The sequence below is a fragment of the Zea mays genome, chromosome 10, assembly GCF_902167145.1.
Source record: "Zea mays cultivar B73 chromosome 10, Zm-B73-REFERENCE-NAM-5.0, whole genome shotgun sequence".
NCBI classification, from domain to species: domain Eukaryota; kingdom Viridiplantae; phylum Streptophyta; class Magnoliopsida; order Poales; family Poaceae; genus Zea; species Zea mays.
The window spans coordinates 146479524-146501102 of record NC_050105.1 but is presented as its reverse complement, the minus strand read 5'-3'; positions in this window follow the sequence as shown (position 1 = coordinate 146501102).

The following is a 21579-nucleotide window of genomic DNA, read 5'->3' as shown; positions in this document are numbered from 1 at the left end:
CTTTTGCTCTTTTGTTTTGAGCCCTTTCTTGGACTTTTCATTGGTTTGTTGTGAACCTTTGGCACCTGTAAAACTTATAATCTAGAGCAAACTAGTTAGTCCAATTATTTGTGTTGGGCAATTCAACCACCAAAATCAATTAGGAAAAGGTGTAAGCCTATTTCCCTTTCACAATCCCGTTTTCATAAATGAGCAAATTCATAAGAATGCACAAGCTACTACTGTTTTGCTAGCATCCTCGTGCAGGGATGAATACAACAAGGTGAGCGGCTTGGACAACGCCAAGCAAATATGGGACACCCTCAAGATATCGCATGAGGGAAACGACGCCACCATGATCACCAAAATGGAGTTGGTGGAACGCGAACTAGGGAGATTTGCGATGATCAGGGGAGAGGAGGCAACACAAACCTACAACAGGCTCAAGACCCTCATCAACAAGATTAGAAGCTATGGAAGCACAAGATGGATGGACCACAACGTCGTCCGACTTATGCTAAGGTCATTCATGGTAATTGACCCCCATCTTGTAAACCTTATTCATGAAAATGCTAGGTACACCAAAATGACGCCCGAGGAGATACTCGGAAAATTCGTGAGTGGGCGTATGATGGTAAAGAAGCGCGATACGTGGATGATGCTCTTAATGGCCCTCTACTCATCTACGAGCATCAACCCGTTGCTCTCAAAGCAACAAGCAGCAGGGAGGCGCTACCAAGCAAGGTGGCACAAGTTGAGGCTGCCGGGCTAAACGAAGATGAGATGGCCCTAATCATCAAGCGCTTCAAGACCGCACTAAAAGGACGCAAGGAGTACCCCAACAAGAACAAAGCAAGGGGAAAGTGCTCCTGTTTAAAATGTGGTAAGACTGGTCATTTCATAGCACAATGCCCCAATAATGATGATGACCAGGAATAAGAAAAACATGGGAAGAGGGAGAAGAAGAAGGTGTACAAGAAGGCGAAGGGCGAGGCGCACCTTGGCAAAGAATGGGATTCGGACTGCTCTTCATCCGACTCCGACGATGAAGGACTGCAGCCCCAGCTTTCAACAAATCTTCGCTCTTCCCCAACGAACGCCACACTTGCCTCATGGCCAAGGAGAAGAAGGTAAGTGTTTGATGATGAAGTAGATTATACTTCTAGCAATGATGATTCTTCCGATGATGAAGTAGATTATACTGATTTATTTAAGGGATTAGATAGAGCTAAAGTAGATAAAATCAATGAGTTGATTGATGCTCTAAATGAGAAGGATAGATTGCTAGAAAGGCAAGAGGATATTTTGTATGAGGAACATGACAAATTTGTTAGTGTTCAAAAGTCTCTTGCCTTAGAACTTAAAAGAAATGAAATTTTGTCTTCCAAATTATTTGTCTGTCAGGAATCTGTCTCTAGTTTTAAGAATTTAAATGATGAATTAAATGCTAAGCTTGAGGAGGCAAATGCAACTAAGTCATGTGTAGAGCACGTTGTTATTTGCAATAGATGTAAGGACTTTGATGTTGATGTATGTAATGAACATCTTATTGCTATTACAAACTTGAATGATGAAGTGGCAAGTCTTAATGCTCAATTTAAGACTTGCAAAAATGATTTTAATAAGTTAAAATTTGCTAGGGATGACTACACAATTGGTAGACACCCCTCTATTAAGGATGGACTTGGTTTTCGAAAGGAAACCAAGAACTTAACAAGCCAAAAGGCTCCCGTTCTCAACAAGGAGAAAGAGAAGGCTCCTATGGCTAGTAGTTCTAAAAAATGTCATGCTTACATTTATGATAGAAAATTTTCTAGGAATGCTCATTATAATAGGAGTTATGATGCGTTTAATTCACATGCTATGTTTGCTTCTAGCTCTACTTTTGTGCATGGTAGAAGTAGGCCTAGAAAAAGTAATGTTGTGCCTCATGTGCCTAGGAGAACATGTAATGAACCTTCTACCATTTACCATGCTTGCAACACTTCATTTGCGCTTTTATGTAAAAATGACAAAGTAGTTGCTAGAAAGTTGGGATCCAAATGCAAGGGAGACAAGACTTGTATTTGGGTTCCAAAGGCTATTGTGACTAACCTTGTAGGACCCAACAAGAGTTGGGTACCTAAAACCCAAGTGTAAATTACCTTACAGATTTATGCATCCGGGGGCTCAAGCTGGATTATCGACAACGGATGCACAAACCACATGACAGGGGAGAAGAAGATGTTCACCTCCTACGTCAAGAACAAGGATTCCCAGGATATGATCATCTTTGGAGATGGGAACCAAGGCAAGGTCAAAGGCTTGGGCAAGATAGCCATCACCAACGAGCACTCCATATCAAACGTATTTTTAGTAGAGTCGCTTGGTTACAACCTCCTGTCTGTAAGTCAATTGTGCCACATGGGCTACAATTGTTTGTTTACAAATGTTGATGTTTCTGTCTTTAGAAGGAGTGATGGTTCATTAGCATTTAAGGGTGTATTAGACGACAAACTCTACTTAGTTGATTTTTCGAAAGAGGAGGGCGATCTAGATGCATGCTTAATAGCTAAGACTAGTATGGGATGGCTGTGGCATCACCGTCTAGCACATGTTGGGATGAAGAACCTTCATAAACTTCTAAAGGGAGAACATGTGTTAGGACTAACCAATGTCTGCTTCGAGAAAGATAGACCTTGTGCAGCTTGTTAGGCAGGGAAACAGGTGGGAAGCACTCATCACAACAAGAATGTGATGACAACATTAAGACCACTGGAGCTTCTTCACATGGATCTTTTTTGACCCGTCGCATACCTCAGCATCGGGGGAAGTAAGTATGGTCTAGTAATTGTTGATGACTTTTCCCGCTTCACTTGGGTGTTCTTTTTGAAGGATAAATCTGTCGGCGTTTCGAGACCGGGGGGTCCCTAAGCCGACGAGTGAGTGTGCTGCATGCCCCAGCCCAGATGGGTCGAGCGCGTGGGCGAGCGCGAAGGGGGGAGAGGCGAGGTGGCTGGAGACGGGCGTGAGAGAGGTGGAAGTCCCGCGGCCTTCGTGTTCGTCCCGCGCCCAGGTCGGGTGCGCTTGCAGTAGGGGGGTTACAAGCGTCCACGCGGGTGAGGGAAGCGAGCGGCCCCAAGAGAGCGTCTGTCCCGTCCTCGGTCCCGCGCGGCCAACCTTCTCTAAGAAGGCCCTGGTCCTTCCTTTTATAGTCGTAAGGAGAGGATCCAGGTGTACAATGAGGGGTGTAGCAGAGTGCTACGTGTCTAGCGGAGGGAGAGCTAGCGCCCTAAGTACATGCCAATGTGGCAGCCGGAGAGATCTTGGCACCCTGCTGGCGTGATGTCGTGGCTGTCGGAGGAGCAACGGAGCTTGGCGGAAGGACAGCTGTCGGAGCGGTCGAGCCCTTGCTGACGTCCACCTGCTTCCGTAAGAGAGCGGAGAGCCGCCGCCGTCATGGAGCTTGGGAGGCGCCATCATTGCCTATCTGGCGGAGCTGGTCAGATGGGACACCGGTCTTGTTCTCTGCGGCCCGAGTCGGCTCGGGGTAGAGTGGTGATGGCGCTCCCTGTTGACGTGGCGGGCCCGCGCCCGAGGCCGGGCGACGTGGGGGCTCCTCCGAAGCTGGGGTCGAATCTGTCTTCCGTTGCCGAGGCCGAGTCCGAGCCCCTGGGTCGGGCGAGGCGGAAGTCGTTCGGCAGAGGCCAGGGCGGAGTCCGAGCCCTGGGGTCGGGCGAGGCGGAGTTCATCGTCTTCCGGGGCCGAGCCCGAGTCCGAGCCCTGGGGTCGGGCGGAGCGGAGTTCGCCGTCTTCCGGGTCTTAGCCCGAGTCCGAGCCCTGGGGTTGGGCGGAGCGGAGTTCATCGTCTTCCGGGGCCGAGCCCGAGTCCGAGCCCTGGGGTCGGGCGGAGCGGAGTTCGCCGTCTTCCGGGTCTTAGCCCGAGTCTGAGCCCTGGGGTCGGGCGGAGCGGAGTTCGTCGTCTTCCGGGTCTTAGCCAGAGTCCGAGCCCTGGGGTCGGGCGGAGCGGAGTTCGCCGTCTTCCGGGTCTTAGCCCGAGTCCGAGCCCTAGGGTCGGGCGGAGCGGAGTTCGCCGTCTTCCGGGTCTTAGCCCGAGTCCGAGCCCTGGGGTCGGGCGGAGCGGAGTTCTCTTTGGCGCCCCTGGCGAGGCCTGACTGCCTGTCAGACTCACTCTATCGAGTGGCACTGCAGTCGGAGTGGCGCAGGCGGCGCTGTCCTTCTGTCAGACCGGTCAGTGGAGCAGCGGAGTGACGGCGGTCACTTCGGCTCTGCCGGGGGGGGCGCGTCAGGATAGAGGTGTCAGGCCACCTTTGCGTTAAATGCCCCTGCAACTCGGTCAGTCGGTGCGGCGATTTAGTCAGGGTTGCTTCTTAGCGAAGCCAAGGCCTCGGGCGAGCCGGAGATGTGTCCGCCGTTAAAAGGGGGGCCTCGGGCGAGACGGAAGTCCCTCGAGGTCGGCTGCCCGAGTCCGAGGCTAGGCTCGGGTGAAGCGTGATCGAGTCACTCGTATGGACTGATCCCTGACTTAATCGCACCCATCAGGCCTCTGCAGCTTTATGCTGATGGGGGTTACCAGCTGAGAATTAGGCGTCTTGAGGGTACCCCTAATTATGGTCCCCGACAGTAGCCCCCGAGCCTCGAAGGGAGTGTTAGCACTCGCTTGGAGGCTTTCGTCGCACTTTTTTGCAAGGGGACCAGCCTTCCTCGGTTGCATTTTATTCCGGTGGGTGCGCGCGAGCGCACCCGCCGGGTGTAGCCCCCGAGGCCTCGGAGGAGTGGTTTCACTCCTTCGAGGTCTTAATGCCTTGCGTAACGCTTCGGCTGGTCTGGTCGTTCCCTCATGCGAACTGGCCGTAGCTCGGGTGCACGGTCGGGGCCCAAGTTCTCGGGCTGGTATGTTGACGCTGTCAACGGTTCGGCCGGAGCCGGGTTTGCGAGAGCAGCCCCCGAGCCTCCGCACAGGGCGAGAGGACGATCAGGGACAGACTCGACTTTTTACATACGCCCCTACGTCGCCTTTCCGCAAGGAGGAGGGGGGGAGTGCGCCATGTTACCCTCGATGGGCACCGAACATGGTGTCTCCGGTGAGCTGCAAGCGGGTAATCCGAGTGGACGTCCGTGCCCCGTTCGTTGGGGGTCGGCTAGGGGCCTAGAGGCACGCCCAAAAGTACCTGTGGGTGATCTGCCGGACCTGGTCCCCTGGCGACGGGGTCCGAAGGCTCGATGCCTCCCTCCGATGGGATTCCGTTACAAGATCGCTCCCGCTGGTCTCGGAAATGTCCTAGGGTACCTCGGGAGCGCAGCCCGAGCCTCGGTTATGTATCGAACGTACCCCTGGTCATCCCTCGCTCGGCGTCTGAGGCGACTGTGAACCCTTCGGGGGCCAGCCTTCGAACCTCTGATCAGTAATGGGCGCGGAGCCCGAGTAGCCTGAGGCGGCCATGGAGCCCTTCGGGGGGCCGGCCTTCGAACCCCTGACCAGTAGTGGGTGTCGGGCCCACGCGATCTGAGGCGACTGTTGAACCCTTCGGAGGGCCAGCCTTCGAACCTCTAATCAGTAGGGGGGCTCGGAGCCCGGTTCCTTCATAGGGAAGGATCCTTTTCGGGGTATCCCCCTTTCCCGGTCCCTGTTGCAAGAGATAGAGAAAGGGGAAAAGGGGGAAAGGATACAAAATCGAACGGCGTGGCGTACCTTTTTTGGCGCGGTTATTACGGCGAAGGCGAAGCGTCGTCCGCTTCTCCTGCCAGAAGCGTCGCCTGTCCCGCCGCGGAGTTAATGCGACGGGGCGAGTGGTTGGCGGGGCGGCCGTTGCGCGTGCGCGAGCCGTTCGAGGGACGGCTATTTTGCATCGCGCCTTTTGAATCCCGCGTCTGGTCCGGGCGGAGCGCTGGAAACGGTTTCGCCCTGGTCTTTATATACTCGGGAGAGAACCCGGCGACGGTTCTTCGCTCCGCTTCCTGCCTCTTTCTTTAGGTTTTCGCAACCCGAGAGGCTTTGACCAGAGGAGAGGAAAACGCCCTTCCTGCCCCTTGCGCCGCCATCCCTTCCGCCTTGCTGATGGCTGACCGAGTGACCATCATCTCCCCGCGCGATCCGTGGCCATTTTCCACGGTGACGGCGAGCGATCTGAAGGAGCTGGTTGGCGAAGGTTTGCTTCGCCCCCTCACCGACGGGCAGCAACCTGAGTGGATTCCTCCCACGGGCGGAGTCGCTCCATCCCCACCGCCGGGGTACGTCGTGAGCTTCATCTCCTTCCACGAGCGGGGATTCGGCGTGCCGACTGGCCGCTTCATGCGGGCAATCCTGTTCCACTATGGGGTGGAGTTGCACAACCTCTCCCCCAATTCTATCTCGCAGGCCGCTATCTTCGTAGCGGTGTGCGAAGGGTATTTGGGGATCGCTCCCCATTGGGATTTGTGGACCCATCTCTTCCTCGCTGAGCCATTCGCCTTGCCGACGGGGGAGAGAAGGGTTCGTGCAGCGGTGCGGGCCGGCGGCTGCACTCTCTTGCTGAGGCAGTCGCGGGCGTCGCAGTACATTCCTGCCATCCTTGCGTCCTCGAACAAGGGGTGGCAGCGCCAGTGGTTCTACCTCCGGAATGACGGTGAGTTGCTCCCACCATTCTCCCAGCGGGTAGTCACCGCCGCCACCGACGCCTGGCGCCACGGGACCCCGCGCGAGAGACAGAAGAATCTCGAACCTCTTCTCCAGGCCCTGAAGGAGTTGCGGGAGGGGGGACTCACCGCTGCGGGAGTGGTCGCCGCCATCCATCGTCGGAGGGTGCTTCCTTTGGTGGAGCGGCGGCTGCCGCTCTGGGAGATGACTCCGGAGGCTGACTGGGAGGGCTCGCAAATGTCCCCTGATCCTCTTCCCTTCGACGCCCTCCAATGGCGAGTGTCAGCTGCGATGGGGAAGCCGGACCCTCATGCCTACTCCCAGCTTCGGATGCGCCCCGACCAGGGGTGCGTAACTCTGGTGAGTACTCACCCCCTCCTTCTTCATACATCGGGTTGCTCCGGGCTCTTACGATCGGGTTTATTTCTCCCCTTCTTTTAGGAGGTGGGATGGCACAAGCCCTCCCTGCCACGGGTCCCGGAGGACGCGGTGGATCGAGCAGCGCGGCGGGTCGCCGCAGAGGAGAAAAAGAAGAAGAAGGACGCGGAGAAGGCCCGGGCCCGCGAGCGGAGGCGGGCTCGGGACGCCTTGGAGAAGCGCCGCCGCCAGCAGGAGAGGGAAGGGCTCCCGAGGGAGCCATCGCCAGAGACGCCCGACGACGACGATGACGACGATGATGAAGAGGAGGATGACATGGCCGCCCGTCTCAGCCTCAGCCCCGGCTTGGGGTGTGGCCAGGAGTCATCGGGCCAGCCCCCGAGCGGGCAGACGCCGTCAGCCCCCGGAGTTGGGGTGTCGGGGTTCCGGCCCGAGGCGCGGGGGCGACCCGAGAAGTCACCTGACCCCTCAGTCGGAGGAGCTGAGGTGGCTCCGGAGGGCCAGATCAGGGCGTCTGCTCCCCAGGGGCCGCCGCTCGTGCCGGTGGCGCATGGGGGTGACCCTCAAGTCATCGCGGCTGTGCCCGGGCAATCTGCTCCCCGGGCGTCCAAAACGAGGGTGGCGCCGAAGGTGCCGGTGAAGCGGACCTCGGCGGCTGTTCCGGGAGCCGAGATCCAAGAAGGCTCCCCCCAGGCGCGGTGGATCATGGCCCGAAGTGGGTGAGTATCTCGGAACGTCTTCGTCTTGGCTTCCCATTCGTGTGTCTCGGCTGTGATCTTCCCTTTCTTTCTCTCTCTCTTCTTTTTTTTTATCCAGCAAGCGAAGCCATGGCCAGACCGACCTGGCACCCCGGAAGGTCCTCAAGACGGCACCGGACTGCGCGGTTAGCGCCGCCTCGGGTCTTGTCGTTCAGCCGACCCTTTCGCAGGGTGTTCCGCCGCAGGGGGCTCGGGTGTCGCCCGTCTCTGGGGAGCGGGCTCCCAAGGCTGGCTCTTCTGCCGAGGTGGCCATTGTGATAGGGGAGGCGGCCGACGCTGACATGGCCCCGAGCCTGCCCGTCGTGCCGGCCACGCCGGCGCCGGTTGCTGCCGAAATCGCCGTCGTCCCAGTCGGGGAGCGACCGGTTGCTGCCAGTGTCAGGATGGCCGACGCGTCGGCGCCTAGTGCCTCAGAAGAGGTGGGTGTGGGCGCGCGATCCGTCCAGCCGAGTGGCAGCCTTATCGCTGTGCAGCAGAGCCCCGAGGCCCGGCGCCCGTCGCTCCGATTCCGGACCCGCGAGGCCTCGGACCCTGTCTTCGTCCTCGACGACGAACGGGAGGACCAGTCCTGGGATGAGCTTCGTGAGTGTGCTGAAGCAACGGTGGGGTCGCTCCGGTCGTCGCTGGAGGTTCTCTGCAGGGATGTCCCCAAAATCCTCCAGGTAACGGTTTCAGGCATACCTTTTCCTTTCTGCGAGCGAGGCGTTCGTCGTGACGCCCTGTCTCCTTCCTCCAGGACCTGACGGATCGGAGCGCCGCCAAGTCATCATTCATCCGCCGCGAGGCCGATGTCTGGGGCTCGCTGCGATCCCTAAGGACCTCGCTTGTCGGGGCTACTGCGCGCCTTTCTCAGCAGGACGCCAAGGTTGCGGACCTCCAGTTGCTTTGCGCTGACCTGAGGGCCGAGGCGGCAGCAGCGCGCGCGGAGGCGCAACGGCAGCGGTCGGAGTTCGCCCAGGTCGTCGAGGAGCGGGACCAATCTCGGGGCCGAGCTGCCAAGGCCGAAGGCCGGGCTGGGACCCTCGCGGCCGACCTAGCCGCAGCCCAGGTCGTGGCCTCGGAGCAGCGTGCCCGAGCCGGAGGTACGCCATGGCCGTCCCTGATTCTTGTTTTTGTCGGTTTCCTCTGCTTGTGCTTGAGGTCTTTCTTCTGGTTGTTCGCAGAGCTTGAGTCCGCCCTTGACGAGTCCGCCAAGGCGCTCGCTGAGGCGCTTGCCGGAGCTGCCGAGCAGAGGGAGGCTGACCTCGCGGCCATGTCCGAGGCCGTCTCAGACGTTTATCGTAACCTCGGCTCCGGTGACGTCCCGTCAGGAAGCTCCCCTCAAAGCCGCCTTCAAGCCTTGGGTGATCACGCGCGCGGCAGAGTCTGCGAGGCGCTACACCACGGCGTCAGGCGGGCCTTCGCCGTGCTCGCTTCCCACTATGTTGTGGACCTGGAGCGGGTTAGTGAGGGGTACTGTCTTCCTGACGAAGACGAAGCTGCCCTGGCAGAAGTCCAGCGGCTCGACGCGGTCGCCGCGGGTCCGAGCGCGGCGCTGGCGACCACCATTGAGGCGGAGATCCTTCCCCCTGTGCTGTCACCGGAGGCCGAGATGGACCTTACCAACGGCGGGGACGGTGCTGAGGGCGCGGCTCCTTCCCAAGGCGGCGCCTAATTCTTGTTGGAACAATTTCTTGTTGGATGTGCGTCTCACCGCGGTCGCTGAGGCCTGAACACTTTGTCTTTCTTGCATGAAGTCGTACTCTCCTTTCTTCCCATTTGCGTGTCCGTCCTAGCTCGTCAATAATAGGGTGGCTTCCCAAGTTGGGTCATTCTTCGTGGCAGGTGATGAGTGAGGTATCCTTAACCCGGAGGCGCAGGAGTTCCTCGGCTCAGTCGGCCTCGCCATTTACATGTACCCACGTTCGCTCCCCGAGACCCTGCTTCTGGCATAGCCGGGAGAACGCGAGAGGCCCCTTTTTTGATTGAAAATTTTTGACGCGGAGAAGTACGCCCAATCTTGACACAGAGGGGTTCCCCCTTTTTAGCCCCTGAGGGAGGGTCGGGCTCTGTCGAGGCGAGGCCGACTCTCCCTTGATGACCGAGGCGCAGAGGCTGCCTGACGGGTCGGACTCAGGCCCGAACATCCAGCGAGTGCTCGGCGACATCCCTCGGTATGCCGGGCATGTCCGAGGGACTCTACGCAAAGACGTCGGCGTTTGCGCGGAGAAAGTCGACGAGCACTGCTTCCTATTTGGGGTCGAGCCCGGAACCGATCCGGATCTGCTCGGAGGTGTCGCCACTGGGGTCGAGTGGGACGGCCTTAACCGTCTCCGCTGGCTCGAAGTTGCCGGCATGACGCTTCACATCTGGCACCTCTTTGGAGAGGTTCTCCAGGTCGGCGATGAGGGCCTCGGACTCGGCGAGGGCCTCGGTGTACTCCACGCACTCCACGTCACATTCGAATGCGTGTTTGTACGTGGGGCCGACGGTGATGACCCCGTTGGGGCCCGGCATCTTCAGCTTCAGGTAGGTGTAGTTGGGGACGGCCATGAACTTCGCGTAGCATGGCCTTCCCAGTACCGCGTGGTAGGTTCCTCGGAACCCGACCACCTCGAACGTCAAGGTCTCCCTTCGGAAGTTGGAGGGTGTTCCGAAGCAGACGGGGAGGTCGAGTTGTCCGAGGGGCTGGACGCGCTTCCCAGGGATGATCCCGTGGAAGGGCGCAGCGCCTGCTCGGACGGAGGACAGATCGACGCGCAGGAGCTTGAGGGTCTCGGCGTAGATGATGTTGAGGCAGCTGCCCCCATCCATCAGGACCTTGGTGAGCCTGACGTCGCCGATGACGGGGTCGACGACGAGCGGGTATTTCCCCGGGCTCGGCATGTGGTCGGGGTGGTCAGCCTGGTCGAAGGTGATGGGCTTGTCGGACCAGTCTAGGTAGACTGGCGCCGCCACCTTCACCGAGCAGACCTCCCGGCGCTCTTGCTTGCGATGCCGAGCCGAGGCATTCGCCGCATGCCCACCGTAGATCATGAAGCAGTCGCGGACCTCGGGGTATTCTCCTGCTTGGTGATCTTCCTTCTTGTCGTCGTCGTGGGCCCTGCCACCCTCCGCGGGTGGCCCGACCCTGTGGAAGTGGCGCCGGAGCATGGCGCACTCCTCGAGAGTGTGCTTGACGGGCCCCTGATGGTAGGGGCACGGCTCCTTGAGCATCTTGTCGAAGAGGTTTGCACCTCCGGGGGGCTTCCGAGGGTTCTTGTACTCGGCGGCGGCGACAAGGTCCGCGTCGGCGGCGTCGCGTTTCGATTGCGACTTCTTCTTGCCCTTCTTCTTGGCGCCGCGCGGGGTAGACGCCTCGGGAGCCTCTTCCGATGGGCGGCCCTGGGGCTGCTTGTCCTTTCGGAAGATAGCCTCGACCGCCTCCTGGCCAGAGGCGAACTTGGTGGCGATGTCCATCAGCTCGCTCGCCCTGGTGGGGGTCTTGCCACCCAACTTACTCACCAGGTCACGGCAGGTGGTGCCGGCGAGGAACGCGCCGATGACATCCGAGTCGGTGATGTTGGGCAGCTCGGTGCGCTGCTTCGAGAATCGCCGGATGTAGTCCCGGAGCGACTCTCCCGGCTGCTGCCGGCAGCTTCGAAGGTCCCAGGAATTCCCGGGGCGCACGTATGTGCCCTGGAAATTGCCGGCGAAGGCTCGGACCAAGTCGTCCCAGCTGGAGATCTGCCCCGGAGGCAGATGCTCCAACCAGGCGCGAGCAGTGTCGGAGAGGAACAGGGGGAGGTTTCGGATGATGAGGTTGTCGTCGTCCGTTCCACCCAGTTCGCAGGCCAGGCGGTAGTCCGCGAGCCACAGTTCCGGTCTCGTTTCCCCCGAGTACTTCGTGATAGTAGTCGGGGGTCGGAACCGGGTCGGGAACGGCGCCCGTCGGATGGCCCGACTGAAGGCCTGCGGACCGGGTGGTTCGGGCGAGGGACTCCGATCCTCCCCGTTGTCGTAGCGCCCCCCACGCCTGGGGTGGTAGCCTCGGCGCACCCTTTCGTCGAGGTGGGCCCGACGGTCGCGTCGATGGTGCTCGTTGCCGAGGTGGCCCGGGGCCGCAGGCGCGGTGTTGCGCGTGCGCCCGGTGTAGACCGAGGCTTCCCGCATGAATCGGGAAGTCGCGGCATGAGGTTCCGAGGGGTATCCATGCCTTCGGGAGGCAGTGCTCTCGGCCCGTCGGGCCGCAGCGCCTTCCAGGAGATTCTTGAGCTCTCCCTGGATCCGCCGACCCTCGGTAGTTGATGGTTCCGGCATCGCGCGGAGGAGCATCGCTGCGGCTGCCAGGTTCTGACCGGCCCCGCTGGATGCGGGTGGCGGCCTGACCCTGACATCGTTGGTGACGCGGTGTTGCAGACCTTGGGGTGGGTGACGTATTTCTCCGGCCGGGGGTTGGCCCGCCCATACCCGTCCGACGTCCCGACGGATCGGCTCAAGCGCTCATGTTCCCTCGTCGAGCCTGGCCTGCGCCTCGCGGACTTGCTCGAGTTGTGAGTCGTAACCCCCCACCGGAACGGGGACCACAGCTAGCTCCCGCGGGATGTCGGCGCGAGGCGCCGGCCTAGGAAGATCACCATCCTCCGGCATGCCGAGATGGTTGCCTTCGGAGGGATCCCCTAGCTCGATGTGGAAACATTCGCGGCTTGGGCCGCAGCCCTCGTTGTCAAGGCTGCGGCTTCCGTCGGAACAGTCGGAGAGGCAGTAGTTACATGCGGTCATGAAGTCCCGCATGGCACTGGGGTTGCCAAGTCCAGAGAAATCCCAACAGATGCTGGGATCATCATCTTCCTCGGACCCAGAGGGCTCGTAGGTCGAGACGTCCGTCAACCGGTCCCAAGGCGACCGCATATGAAACCCCAGTGGGGTTGCACTCGCCTCAATGAGAGCGCCCGTCAAAGCAAGGTTGCTAGGCGGGTTGAGGCCAAGTCGAAATGACGTAAGATGGGAGTTAGTCAGTACCTTTTGGTCGACGCGGAGCGACGTAGTCACATCGGGGACTGGTTGCGCCGTCATCTCAGGTACAAGGGTGACGTCCTGCAAGCTCTCCGCGAGCGCGCTGGCATCGTATTCTCGCTCGGGATCGGCGTGTCGCGGGGGGACGGCGCTTGACTTCGTCTCGAACGCGAGGTCGACGCCCGGCGTGCCTTCCGTCGGGGCGTCGGGGGCGTCGATTTGCTCGACGGCCGACGAAGCGCGGCCTCCCGCTTGGCCTTGGTTGCCCCGCCTCCTCCTCCGTTGGCGGGGGAGAGGACGGAGCGAGCTCGAAGGTTGTTCTTCCACCATGCGGGGGAGATGTCGTCGATTCCGCCGCCGGCGGGCGGGTTGTCGGCCGCCATTGTCGTTGTCGCACGGCGGTGGAAGGAGTATCATGTCGTAGCTGCCGTCGAAGGACATGAACTCAAGACTCCCGAAACGGAGCACCGTCCCGGGCCGGAGAGGTTGCTGGAGACTGCCCATCTGGAGCTTGACGGGAAGCTGTTCGTCAGCACGCAGCAGCCCGTACCTGGCGCGCCAACTGTCGGCGTTTCGAGACCGGGGGGTCCCTAAGCCGACGAGTGAGTGTGCTGCGTGCCCCAGCCCAGATGGGTCGAGCGCGTGGGCGAGCGCGAAGGGGGGAGAGGCGAGGTGGCCGGAGACGGGCGTGAGAGAGGTGGAAGTCTCGCGGCCTTCGTGTTCGTCCCGCGCCCAGGTCGGGTGCGCTTGCAGTAGGGGGGTTACAAGCGTCCACGCGGGTGAGGGAAGCGAGCGGCCCCAAGAGAGCGCCTGTCCCGTCCTCGGTCCCGCGCGGCCAACCTTCTCTAAGAAGGCCCTGGTCCTTCCTTTTATAGTCGTAAGGAGAGGATCCAGGTGTACAATGAGGGGTGTAGCAGAGTGCTACGTGTCTAGCGGAGGGAGAGCTAGCGCCCTAAGTACATGCCAATGTGGCAGCCGGAGAGATCTTGGCACCCTGCTGGCGTGATGTCGTGGCTGTCGGAGGAGCAACGGAGCTTAGCGGAAGGACAGCTGTCGGAGCGGTCGAGCCCTTGCTGACGTCCACCTGCTTCCGTAAGAGAGCGGAGAGCCGCCGCCGTCATGGAGCTTGGGAGGCGCCATCATTGCCTATCTGGCGGAGCTGGTCAGATGGGACACCGGTCTTGTTCTCTGCGGCCCGAGTCGGCTCGGGGTAGAGTGGTGATGGCGCTCCCTATTGACGTGGCGGGCCCGCGCCCGAGGCCGGGCGACGTGGGGGCTCCTTCGAAGCTGGGGTCGAATCTGTCTTCCGTTGCCGAGGCCGAGTCCGAGCCCCTGGGTCGGGCGAGGCGGAAGTCGTTCGGCAGAGGCCAGGGCGGAGTCCGAGCCCTGGGGTCGGGCGAGGCGGAGTTCGTCGTCTTCCGGGGTCGAGCCCGAGTCCGAGCCCTGGGGTCGGGCGGAGCGGAGTTCGCCGTCTTCCGGGTCTTAGCCCGAGTCCGAGCCCTGGGGTCGGGCGGAGCGGAGTTCGTCGTCTTCCGGGGCCGAGCCCGAGTCCGAGCCCTGGGGTCGGGCGGAGCGGAGTTCGCCGTCTTCCGGGTCTTAGCCCGAGTCCGAGCCCTGGGGTCGGGCGGAGCGGAGTTCGCCGTCTTCCGGGTCTTAGCCCGAGTCCGAGCCCTGGGGTCGGGCGGAGCGGAGTTCGCCGTCTTCCGGGTCTTAGCCCGAGTCCGAGCCTTGGGGTCGGGCGGAGCGGAGTTCGCCGTCTTCCGGGTCTTAGCCCGAGTCCGAGCCCTAGGGTCGGGCGGAGCGGAGTTCTCTTTGGCGCCCCTAGCGAGGCCTGACTGCCTGTCAGACTCACTCTATCGAGTGGCACTGCAGTCGGAGTGGCGCAGGCGGCGCTGTCCTTCTGTCAGACCGGTCAGTGGAGCAGCGGAGTGACGGCGGTCACTTCGGCTCTGCCGGGGGGCGCGCGTCAGGATAGAGGTGTCAGGCCACCTTTGCGTTAAATGCCCCTGCAACTCGGTCAGTCGGTGCGGCGATTTAGTCAGGGTTGCTTCTTAGCGAAGCCAAGGCCTCGGGCGAGCCGGAGATGTGTCCGCCGTTAAAAGGGGGGCCTCGGGCGAGACGGAAGTCCCTCGAGGTCGGCTGCCCGAGTCCGAGGCTAGGCTCGGGTGAAGCGTGATCGAGTCACTCGTATGGACTGATCCCTGACTTAATCGCACCCATCAGGCCTCTGCAGCTTTATGCTGATGGGGGTTACCAGCTGAGAATTAGGCGTCTTGAGGGTACCCCTAATTATGGTCCCCGACAAAATCAGAAACCCAAGGGACCCTAAAGCACTTTCTAAAGAGGACTCAAAACGAATTTAAGCTCAAGGTGAAAAAGATAAGGAGCGACAACGGGTTCGAGTTCAAGAACCTACAAGTTGAGGAGTATCTTGAGGAGGAAGGTGTCAAGCACGAGTTCTCCGCTCCCTACACACCACAGCAAAACAGCGTGGTAGAGAGGAAGAACAGGACGCTTATCGACATGGCGAGGACGATGCTTGGAGAGTTCAAGATGCCCGAGCGGTTTTGGTTGGAAGCTGTGAACACAGCTTGCCACGCCATAAACTGGCTCTATCTGCATCGCCTCCTCAAGAGGACCTCCTACGAACTCCTTACCGGTAACAAACCCAATGTCTCTTACTTTCGTGTATTTGGGAGCAAATGCTACATTTTGGTGAAGAAAGGTAGACATTCCAAATTTGCTCCCAAAGGTGTAGAAGGGTTTTTACTAGGGTATGACTCAAATACAAAGGCATATAGAGTCTTCAACAAATTATAGGGTTTGGTTGAAGTCTCTAGTGACGTTGTATTTGATGAGACTAATGGCTCTCCAAGAGAGCAAGTTGATCTTGATGACATAGATGAAGATGATGTTCCGACGGCCGCAATGCGCACGATGGCGATTGGTGATGTGCGACCATAGGAACAACAGGAGCAAGATTAGCCTTCTTCCTCGATGTTGGTGTTTCCCCCAACTCAAGATGATGGACAGGCACCTCAAGATGAGGAGCGTGATCAAGGGGGAGCACAAGAAGAACAAGTTATGGAGGAAGAAGCACCACTGGCCCCTCCAACTCAAGTCCGAGCGGCGATTCAAAGAAATCACCCTGTTGACCAGATTTTGGGTCACATAAACAAGGGAGTAACTACTCGCTCAAGATTAGCCAACTTTTGTGAGCATTACTTGTTTGTCTCTTCTATTGAGCCTTTCAGGGTAGAAGAGACCTTGCAAAATCCGAACTGGGTGTTGGCCATGCAGGAAGAGCTCAACAACTTCAAGAGAAATGAAGTTTGGAGCCTGGTGCCACGTCCAAAGCAAAACGTTGTGGGAGCCAAGTGGGTGTTCCACAACAAGTAAGACGAGCACAGAGTGGTGACAAGAAATAAAGCTCGACTTGTGGCAAAAGGTTATGCCCAAGTCGCAGGTTTGGATTTCGAGGAGACTTTTGCTCCTATGGCTAGGCTAGAGTCTATTCGAATATTATTAGCCTATGCCGCTCACCACTCTTTCAGGTTGTTTCAAATGGATGTAAAAAGCGCTTTCCTCAACGGGCCAATCAAGGAGGAGGTATACGTGGAACAACCCCCTGGCTTTGAGGATGACAGGTACCCCGACCATGTGTTTAAGCTCTCTAAGGCGCTCTATAGACTTAAGCAAGCCCCAAGAGCATGGTATGAATGCCTTAGAGATTTCTTAATTGCTAATGCTTTCAAGGTTGGAAAAGTCGATCCCACTCTTTTCACTAAGACTTGTGATGGTGATCTTTTTGTGTGCCAAATTTATGTCGATGACATAATATTTGGTTCTACTAACCAAAAGTCTTGTGAGGAGCTTAGGAGGGTGATGACTCAAAAGTTTGAGATGTCGATGATGGGCCAGTTGAACTACTTCCTTGGGTTCCAAGTGAAGCAACTCAAGGACAGCACCTTCATCTCCCAAACAAAGTACACGCAAGACCTTCTCAAGAGGTTTGGGATGAAGGACGCCAAGCCCGCGAAGACACCTATGAGAATCGACAGACATGTCGACCTCAACAAAGGAGGTAAGTCCATTGATCAAAAGGCATATCGGTCTATGATAGGGTCATTGTTTTATTTATGTGCTAGTAGACCGGACATTATGTTAAGTGTATACATGTGTGCTAGATATCAATCTGACCCCAGGGAATGTCACCTTGTGGCCGTTAAGCGGATTCTTAGATATTTAGTCTCTACGCCTTGCTTTGGGATCTGGTATCCAAAGGAGTCTACCCTTGACTTGATTGGATATTCAGACTCCGATTATACTGGATGCAAGGTTGATAGGAAGAGTACATCAGGGACGTGCCAATTCCTAGGAAGGTCCCTGGTGTCTTAGAGTTCAAAGAAACAAACCTTCGTTGCCCTATCCACCGCTGAGGCCGAGTATGTTGTCGCAGGATAGTGTTGCGTGCAACTACTTTGGATGAGGCAAACCCTCCGGGACTTTGGCTACAATCTGAGCAAAGTCCCACTCCTATGTGACAATGAGAGTGCAATCCGCATGTCGGATAATCCTGTTGAACACAGCCGCACTAAGCACATAGACATCCAACATCACTTTCTGAGAGACCACCAGCAAAAGGGAGATATCGAGGTGTTCCATATTAGCACCGAGAACCAGCTAGCCGATATCTTTACCAAGCCGTTAGATGAGAAAACCTTTTGCATGTTGCGTAGTGAGCTCAATGTCTTAGATTCGCGTAACTTGGATTGATCCATAGCATACATGTGTTCTATGCCTTTGATCATGTTACTTCATGTATTTATGTGATTTGTTGTTTATTTATGGTGCTCAAGTTGTGCAAGGGATCCCCGGACCTCACAAGTCCATGTGTGAATGATGCACATATTTAGGGGGAGATGTGCTACAACTTGACCCTTTGAGACTAACCTTTGTGTTTGAGTATACTTGATTTAGTCTCAAAGGTGAATTGAAAGGGAAAGGTGAACTTGGACCATGCCAAGACTTCCACTACACTCTGGTATTAGTGTACCTAATTCCAAGTTCATTCTCTTGCTCTTATTACCTGTTTGCTCTTAATTGACATTTTTGGTGAGGCAATGGGGTTAAAGGGCCAATAGTGATCCTGTTTTGGTGCTTAATGCCAAAGGGGGAGAAATTAAGGCCAAAGCAAATGGATTAGCTACCACTTGTGAATTTTGAAAACAATAGAGTTAGAACTTTTGATTTGTCCAAAATGCTCTTAATTGCAAAATTTAGTCTCCAGTGGGGGAGAGTTTATGATTATGGGAAAAAGGGGGAGTTTTTGGCATTTGATCAATTTCACTCTTGGATTATCTCTCTTTATGCCCAAACAAGTAAGTTTGACTTAGAGATAGGAAAATGAATTTGATTTGCAAAAACAAACCAAGTGGTGGCAAAGAGTGATCCAAATATGTCAAATCTTGTCAAAAACAATTTGGTCCTCAATTGCATTGATATTGCACATCTTTTGGTTGTTGTTGGTTGTGTTGACATAAATCACCAAAAAGGGGGATATTGAAAGGGAAATGTGCCTTTGGGCAATTTCTATAATGTTTTGGTGATTAAGTGCCCAACACATATTCTTTAAGTCCTAATGTGCCAAAGATTGCAAAAAGTGCAAATCATATAACAAGGTATGTTTCTAGACTTAGTATTTGGTTTTGTATACTAATGAAGTTATCTAAGTGTTAGAAACAGAGAAAAGAAGAAAAGAAAAGGATTGCAAAAGACTGGCTGTGTGCAGCCGAAGTTCAGCTCAGTCTGGCACACCGGACAGTGTCCGGTGCGCCAGGTTGGTCTCCGGTGAATAGGCCGCTCTCGGGAAAAGTTTGGCGGCGTATGGCTATAATTCACCGGACTGTCCGGTGAGCCAACGGTCATCTGCGCCAACGGTCGGCCACATAATCCGCGGGCGACGCGTGGCAACTCCAACGGTCGGCAGCGTACACCGAACTGTCTGGTGTGCACCGGACAGTGTCCGGTGCACCAACTGGCCCGGAGCTGCAACGGTCGTCTGCGCCAGAAAAGGAAGGAGATCAGCACTGGACCGTCTACAGTGACTGTCCGGTGGCGCACCGGACTTTCCGGTGCACCACCCGACAGAAGGCAAGGATAGCCTTCTTTGTTGATCTTCAACGACTCCTAGGTGCCTTGGGGCTATAAAAGGGACCCCTAGGCGCATGGAGGAACCACCCAAGATTACAAGAAACATTCTAAGACTCCAAGACTCCAACGTCACGCATTCGATTCTTTGAGATAGTGACTTGAGCTCCATTTGAGTTGTGAACCCTGTGCGTTGTGTTTTGAGCTCAAGTTGTGACTTGTGTGCGTGATTGCATTGTGGATTTGAGTCTTGCGTGTGTTGCTCTCCCCTCCCTTACTTCTGTGCTTCTTTTGTGATCATCATTGTAAGGGCGAGAGGCTCCAAGTTGTGGAGATTCCTCGCAAACGGGAGAAAGACTAAGAAAGGAAAAACCGTGGTATTCAAGCTGATCATCAGATCACTTGAAAGGGGTTGAGTGCAACCCTCGTCCATTAGGACGCCACAACGTGGAAGTAGGCAAGTGTTACTTGGCCAAACCACGGGATAAAATCATGTGTCTCTTGTGTGCTTTCTCTTTGATTGTCTGTGTTCACAAGAGTTCGTTTCAAGCTACTTAGCCGTTCTAACTTTCATAACTAAGTTTTGTGGCTATTAGTGTTGAATTTTACAGGATCACCTATTCACCCCCCCTCTAGGTGCTCTCGCCCGAGCGGTTTTGGTCGGAAGCTATGAACACAGCTTGCCACGCCATAAACCGGCTCTACCTACATCGCCTTCTCAAGAAGACCTCGTATGAACTCCTTACCGGTAACAAACCCAACGTTTCTTACTTTCGTGGATCTGGGAGCAAATGTTACATTCTGGTGAAGAAACGTAGACATTCTAAATTTGCTCCCAAGACAGTAGAAGGGTTTTTACTAGGGTATGACTCAAATACAAAGGCATATAGAGTCTTCAACAAATCATCGAGTTTGGTTGAAGTCTCTAGCGACGTTGTATTTGATGAGACTAATGGCTCTCTAGGAGAGCAAGTTGATCTTGATGACATAGATGAAGATGATGTTCCAACGGCCGCAATGCGCACGATGGCGATTGGTGATGTGCGACCACAGGAACAACAGGAGCAAGATCAGCCTTCTTCCTCGACGCTGGTGCATCCCCAACCCAAGATGATGGACAGGCACCTCAAGAAGAGGAGCGTGATCAAGGGGGAGCACAAGAAGGACAAGTTATGGAGGAAGAAGCACCACGGGCCCCTTCAACTCAAGTCCGAGCGACGATCCAAAGAAATTACCCCGTCGATCAGATTCTGGGTGACATAAGCAAGGGAGTAACTACTCGCTCAAGATTAGCTAACTTTTTTTAGCATTACTCGTTTGTCTCTTCTATTGAGCCTTTCAGGGTAGAAGAGGCCTTGCAGGATCCGGATTGGGTGTTGGCCATGCAGGAAGAGCTCAACAACTTCAAGAGAAACAAAGTTTGGAGCCTGGTGCCACATCCAAAGCAAAACGTTGTGGGAACCAAGTGGGTGTTCCGCAACAAGCAAGACGAGCATGGAGTGGTGACAAGAAACAAGGCTCGACTTGTGGCAAAAGGTTATGCCCAAGTCGCAGGTTTGGATTTCGAGGAGACTTTTGCTCCTGTGGCTAGGCTAGAGTCTATTCGAATATTGTTAGCCTATGCCGCTCACCACTCTTTTAGGCTATTCCAAATGGATGTGAAGAGCGCTTTCCTCAACGGGCCAATAAAGGAGGGGTTGTACGTGGAACAACCCCCTGGCTTTGAGGATGACAGGTATCCCGACCATGTGTTCAAACTCTCTAAGGCGCTCTATGGACTTAAGCAAGCCCCAAGAGCATGGTATGAATGCCTTAGAGATTTCTTAAATGCTTATGCTTTCAAGGTTGGGAAAGACAATCCCACTCTTTTTAAAAGACTTGTGATGGTGATCTTTGAAAGGGAATTAGGCTTACACCTAGTTCCTATATAATTTTGGTGGTTGAATTGCCCAACACAAATCTTTGGACTAACTAGTTTGCTCTAGTGTATAAGTTATACAGGTGTCAAAGGTTCACAACAAGCCAATTAAAAAGACCAAAGTTGGGTTCAAAATAGAGTGCTAAAGGCATCCCGGATGCCTCCCTGGTCTGGCGCACCGGACTGTCCGGTGGCGCACCGGACAGTGTCCGGTGCACCAGGGGGCCTCGCGCTGAACTCCTCAGCCTCGGGATTTTCCAGGAGCCGGCACGCTATAATTCACCGGACTGTCCGGTGTACACCGGACAGTGTCCGGTGCTCCAACGGGTCGCGGCTCTGGAACTCGCCAGCCTCGGGAATTCACGAAGGCTGCTCCGCTATAATTCACCGGACATGTCCGGTGTGCACCGGACTGTCTGGTGCATCCTCGGAGCAATGGCTACTTCGCGCCAACGGTCGCCTGCAACAGCAATAAATGCGCGCCAGAGCGCGTAGGCGTCAGGCACGCCCATGCTGGCGCACCGGACAGTGAACAGTGCATGTCCGGTGCGCCACCGGACATCGAGGCGGGCCCAGAAGTCAGAACTCCAACGGTCAGATTCCAACGGCACTGATGACGTGGCTGGGGCACCGGACATGTCCGGTGTGCACCGGACTGTCCGGTGCGCCATCGAACAGACAGCTCCACCAACGGTCATGTTTGGTAGTTGGGGCTATAAATACCCCAACCACCCCACCATTCATTGCATCCAAGTTTTCCAGCTTACAACCACTTTACAAGAGCTAGCATTCATTGCAAAGCACAC